General features: G+C 29.7%; 1 protein-coding gene across 1 annotated transcript in view; it reads left to right on the top strand.

Moving 5' to 3' along the window:
* dally (division abnormally delayed protein) overlaps positions 1 to 6632 on the top strand; it is a 477850-nt gene that overhangs the window by 373567 nt on the left and 97651 nt on the right. The window lies entirely within an intron of this gene.

Consider the following 6632-nt stretch of genomic DNA (forward strand, 5'->3'; position numbering starts at 1 on the left):
TGATAATTGATCATGGTTGAGTAGTTAGTTAATATTTAAAAATTTTTTAATAAACAATTATAATTTTGTGATTTGTAATCTGTTGTTTGAGTTGATAGTAAATTGTGTAATTGAATAACTGAAATCCAGAGTGTGTTTGAAAATCTTGATATACACTGTATACAGCATGTAGCATAATGAAGCTAGTTTACGCTAATGAAGTACAATTTGTACATGGTAGACTTCATTAAAGGATTTCACGAAATCAGTTTTCAAGATATTAAAGAGAGAAATTGAAATAATACAATGGTAGCGAACATGATTGATTCTGTTTTAAATTAATGATTAATGAAAATAAAGGACTCAATTTCCAATATATATGTAATTCATTTAATACTATTATTACGATTTCAAAATAAAAATAGTGTACTTTATTTACTGCTTATAGTAATTATAAAAATATATTATTTATATGCTTCAATTTATAATTATTATACTAATTATTTTATTTTATAAATATTTATCCTCGATAATTTTATATTTTGATCATAATATAAATTAACATGTAATATAATTCTATCATTTTCTTTGTTTAATATTTATAAAAGTGTTACATTGTGTCACAAGTATGAATTTTTATGAAGTTATATAATAGAAAAATTGATTTCATCAAACAATATGTAAATCTGTTACGTGTGGAGAATATACATTCTCAGGGTCCCTATTTTTTCCCTCGTGACAACCTGTTTATTCTTTTATTTATGTGCAATCAATAAATATTTATATTCATTTATCTAATTATTTTATTAGCAATAATATAAAAGTCTACAAATATATTTTTCATATAATCCTTTTTGAAATATTATTTCCGCATATATCTTTTTGGAATTATCATTTTTAAATTAATTATGTTTGGCACTATAATTAAATAATAAAACTAGCTATACTTTGTGAAAAACAAATTTATTCGAATAGATATTTACAAATAACATTTACAGTACTTATTTATTCTGTCCTTTTCCGAATTCGTTTGCAATTCATTTAATCTCGAATTTATACATAATAATTATTGTTCCAAATATTTTAACGATAGTATAGACATATACATACACCCATACACACCATCATCCATTTATTATTAGTATACATTTATATCGAACGAAAATAAGATCTTAAATGAATTAGTATAATTTCCCATACAACGATTAATCCTTTGCATTCGACGATTTTTTGGCTACAGAAGAGTAGAAAATCAAAGATTATCTATTAAAAAACTGACGATACTTTTTTGAGCAGTAAATAAAGAATTTTATAATAATAGAATTGTAGAATTATTTGATTTCGATATCTTGCACACTGTTACATTACATTAAATTTGATATATTAATTAATATCGATCTTCCAAATTTTATGAAATGGTGACTGAGGGTCTCCTCTCGAGTGCAAAGGGTTAATAATATTTAATTAAGTCTAAGGATATATTTCAGTTTTAATTAAAATGTACTTTTCTAAAAGTACGTAAATTTTCTTCCAATTATAAATAGAATATTGGAGATTTTAACTCCAAATAATAAATAAAGTATTTTAAAATACACTAAATACTTTATCTATTCGCATTTTTCTTCGCTGTGTATTTATACCTCGAATTTATTCTCATTCTAAACGAATTTCTAAACTTTCGATAACCTATAAACATATGCATAAACTAAATAATTTACCGTCCTTTGGTAAGACTCGAAATCAAAGGTGAAATACCGTATTACGATTCAACCTGAGCGCGGAACTAAAATTATTAATACCCCATTAGGACACACGAATAATTCAGGACGTAATTACATAAGTGCGACATCAATCATTCGACATACTCGATCAACTGATTCGATTACGTGGAAATCTCCATTTCTGCGACACACTGCTGTCAGTTGACATTTTCCGCGTAATGTTCCGATCTCCCGAACATTCATTAGGCCTAGATACGTGAAATATGCACGACGTTCGACAGTGCTGACCTTCTTCGCTCTCGCGGCGAATATGCGAACTAACGTCTACCGGCACGGTGTCGTCCGATTACACCGTTCATCCATGCAGTTTCCCACGTGTCGCAGTTTTATTCGGGACGATAATTGCGAAGCAGTATCGGAGCGTAGAGATACAGTAAGGAAAGGAGACACCTGGAAAGAGATATCTCACGGTGAATGCAGAATTTACGATGCGAAAACGGAACATCGATTTTCTCTCCTTCTCGCGACACGTGGCTGGGCGATTCGGACGCGTCGTATCGATTTGTTCGATATTTCAGGAAGATAGCGACCAAAAAGGAGAAGTTACGACGCAAGCGATGAAGTTACCACTCGATAAAAATTAATTGGCAAAGTTATGTACGATTTTGTTCTCGCTTTAGGTTAGCACCAGAATCTGATGAATACGCTCCTAATTCTTCGGAATTTTGCGCAGTTCGTGATGAATAGAGCCTTAATTTTCGCCTACTGACGGAACATTTTTCGCGAAAGCTGAGAAAGTATCATTGAAAACGAAGCGAATGTGTTATTAAAGAGCCTTAATTTGATAATTTGCTGAGGACTTCTTATCAGGTGATCTAATGTATCAGGTAATAATATTAGGGGACGTGTGTGGGCATGTGACGAGTAGAATTGAGGTTATGTCACGTAGTGTTTACGATACTGTATTTCGTAAGAGAGTTTTGCTTCTTTTATTACGGTACATGTTATTGTTAGAGTATTTATTAATATTGGTAACTGGTGACGTGTTAAATTTTGCTGATAACATTAGTGCACGTTTGCGAAAGGGACTAGGTTAAGTTGTATAATATTATGTTGTATACATTTCTGTTGACGATGGACGTTAGTGACTAATGGCTAGACGTGACTTCCTGTATTTTCTGCTGAATATCACTGGTTTATTAAAGATCTTTCGTGTATTATTACAATTTCGTTACCGTATATTTATTTTTTACATATTATGTATATAAATATTTTAATTTAATTATAATCTCTATATATCATTCTAAAATTAACTTTTCGTTTAAATTATGTGGTAATAAAGCTCTTACCCTGAACAATTTAATGATGGAGGGATTTTTCTTGAAAACTTATATATATATATTTCCTTTTTATATTTTCATATAACTGTATTCCCATATTTCCTTTTTTTCTATAATTCTTTTTTTTTTAAATTCTACATTGTAGACTACTAACTATACTAATATTACTCACTTACTATACCTACTATACTGATATTTAACACTCTCAAAGTATTTCCATATTTTCTTTTTTTTTTCTATAATTCTTTTTTTTACATTCTACATTGTAGAATACTAACTATACTAATATTACTTATTTGCTATACCTACTATACCATTATTTAATATTCTCTTTCAGTGCTTCCTACTTTCCAAGTGTGGAATAAATATTAATTATTTCACATTTCTCCTTTACATTTGGAAGATGGGAAATAATTTTTAACGAAGAAAATATCAACTCGAAAAAACTTGTACGCATTCGCGATTTGCTGATAATCACAGGGAATGTAAAATAACCAGAGAAACATAGTAGACGAGGCGTATTTTATCAGCCCTCCCCAAACAATATTTCATGGATACGCATTTCGTGAAATAAATAACGTGCGGCAACTTTGAAGCAGGGTAGGAGATAGTTACTTTTTTCTCGTTATGCTACGTTTTCTCCCTGAAAATGAACGTGTGCACGTTCCAGTATGTTCGGAGCGTGCAAATATTTTGCAGATGAATTAGTGTAAAAAAATGTTAGCCACACTCGTGATGAATACACGCAATGAAGAATATGAAAAAATTACACGAGCCTCGAATACGAATTTCTTATCCTATTTTGGCTATTTTTGTTCTGTTTCAAATTAACGTGGATGGAACAATTTTTTTCGCTTTTCATTTTGTTTTTTAACTTACAACAGCATAATATTTTTATCGCGGTACGTAATAAAACGTAATCAAAAAATATTCAGATATTTATAATTTAAAAACTGCAGTACTCAAATTATAGGAAAGGTATTAGAGATATTCAGAACGAAGACAAAATAACTGTCCAAATTTTTTTTTTAACCCGTAATATTGAACTTATATATTATATATATTATAAATAAATAAATTACAAACTATAGCATCTAAATATATTAATAGAAAATTTGTAAAAATCTTAAAATTCCAAAATCTCAAAAATCTTAAATTTTATTGCGACAAAATTATTTGAAATATTTCAATCGTTCCAGAAAAAAATATTCTGATCCAAAAATGTATAAAATAGGTATAATTACAATTCTAAAGAAGTTGCAACTCATTAATTTAATTTAGTCGTGTAATACCCGAGATACATTAAGATATAATAAAATATAATAAAAGTTTAAGTTAACATTTTAATATAATTTGTAAAATAATATTTTTAATAATAATTTTTAAAATAATATTATTTTATAATTTGGATTTCCCCGAATCGAGGTATACAGTTCAGGTAATTTGCAAATACGTGTCACAGGATATCAAATACTGCACCAGTGTCAAGATAAATTTTGACGTTATTTGTATCACATTCATAAAAGATGTCCTTTCAAGCCTACGGCATTTTTCTCGTCGATTTACGATGTTTTGGCCACGTTGAAAGCTTCGTAAATACTTTCAGCGACCCCAAACAACCTCTTATATGCTAAAAGCTATTGTAACGAGGGAATTTGATTCTTAATAAAATACGAAGACAAATTATCTTCGTGTTAGTACGCAATTTAACTCAGGGCCGGCGTTCAAAAATTTTGCGGAGCCAGAATGCACGTTTAAATCCGATATGGTATCGGTAAATGGTATGGTACCGTCATTCTCTAAAAAGTTGATCAAAATCGGTGTTTTCTAATTGGGTGATTTCCTTAACACCTAATATCTTCCGCACCCTTGTTGCAGTCGTATCAACCTTTGATGTCAACGTTTAATGTCAACGTTTAGAACACGCTGCAACGAAATATTTCGATGCAAAGATAGAAGAGAAAATCTTGCACTCGTGTCAGTGTACAGCAAGCTGTACCATATCCAATTAATCCATAATCGATTAATGGATTATGCGATTGTATTTTCTACGCACACCCGAATATTCAATCTACTATACAGGGGGTCCTGTAAAATGTCTGATGCGTTTTCGTAGACCACGGGGCCTTACAAAACGCGGGGTCGGTTCCGGTGAACGCGTTGAACCTGCCTCGCACCGGCCCTGATTCGAAGCCAAACACAATCTCCTCAAGGAACCGTTAGTCACTAATAATCGTCAAGTAAGAACGATCTAGTGGCGATATACGGATGACAAATCATCGATGAAACGAAATCGTTGATTTCTCCTCGATGAAATGCAAAATCTTGAGCAAATTCTTCCGCTAGTTTTCCCGCGTTCAACGTTAACAAACCCTGATCCGCGATAAGTTGCTACCATAAATCTACATTCTCTAAACCTCCCACGTGACTCGAATTGTGTAACGCCCCGTAATATCTTGCACCTCGAATTCTCCCAAAACTCACATACACGAGAAAGAAACTTCGTGATATTAATATAATTAATATAACATTAAAATTTGCTGTATCGTTATTTATTTATAGGATTCTTTAGAATATTTAGGTAACGACGTCTATCCATTTTCTCCTTTATGAATACGTAATTTTTAACACTATTAACAAAAATACATTCTCAGATCATTCGCATTTCTCTTTCAAACTTGGTGGTCGGATAGATACTTGCATTATTCATCTGGCCATTTGATAGATCTATGTTAAATTTTATTTCATCCGTAAAAGGATCAAAAGTAAAAATCTTTATTTAATCCTCGCATGTGCTACAGTATTTACAACCCTCATTCGTAAGATCATAAATATTAACTTTAAAATTACTTAATTTTAAGAAATGCTTTTTTCTCGTATTTATTATTTTTCAATTTTTTATTCCAATATTTTCAAAATTTCATCATACATGTTATAAAAATATATCTTTTCCAGTGTAATGGTAGGCTAATAAAATTATAGTAAAGTGGCAATTATAGAATAAATAAAAATTAAAGAAATAGATGTACAAGCTGGTTAAAAATCAAATTGATCGATTCTATTTTTGAAAATTTCTTGATTATACTATCAAAGCGATTAATATATAATTTTCCAGAAATTAAACGATTAATTTTGATGGTATTGATCAGCGTGGCTTGCATGTTGCTCAAGCTAATTGAATTATTTATTTCAAACATTTTCGTTATGAGCATTCATAATTAAAAATGTACTTAACCTAATGCATACCAAAATATCCACATTTTTAGTCTAAAATTTTCTAGAAAATTGATGAACCATAATAAACTTTAATAGAATTCATCAGTTAATCTGTGCTTCTCATTTACATATATTTATATATCCTATTTCCATCTATATATTTTATTATTTATTATCATTATTATATATTTTATCTATATATCTTACTTGTTTTCATTAGAAATACTTATTAAGAACACAATTGATGTACACCATAATGAACATTAATGGAACTCATCGGTCACACTGTGCTTCTCATTTACATATATTCATATATCCTATTTCTATCTATATATTTTATTATTTATTATCATTATTATATATTTTATCTATATAT

Source organism: Eufriesea mexicana, unplaced genomic scaffold (genome assembly GCF_001483705.2).
Source record: "Eufriesea mexicana isolate 0111107269 unplaced genomic scaffold, ASM148370v2 scaffold2534, whole genome shotgun sequence".
NCBI classification, from domain to species: domain Eukaryota; kingdom Metazoa; phylum Arthropoda; class Insecta; order Hymenoptera; family Apidae; genus Eufriesea; species Eufriesea mexicana.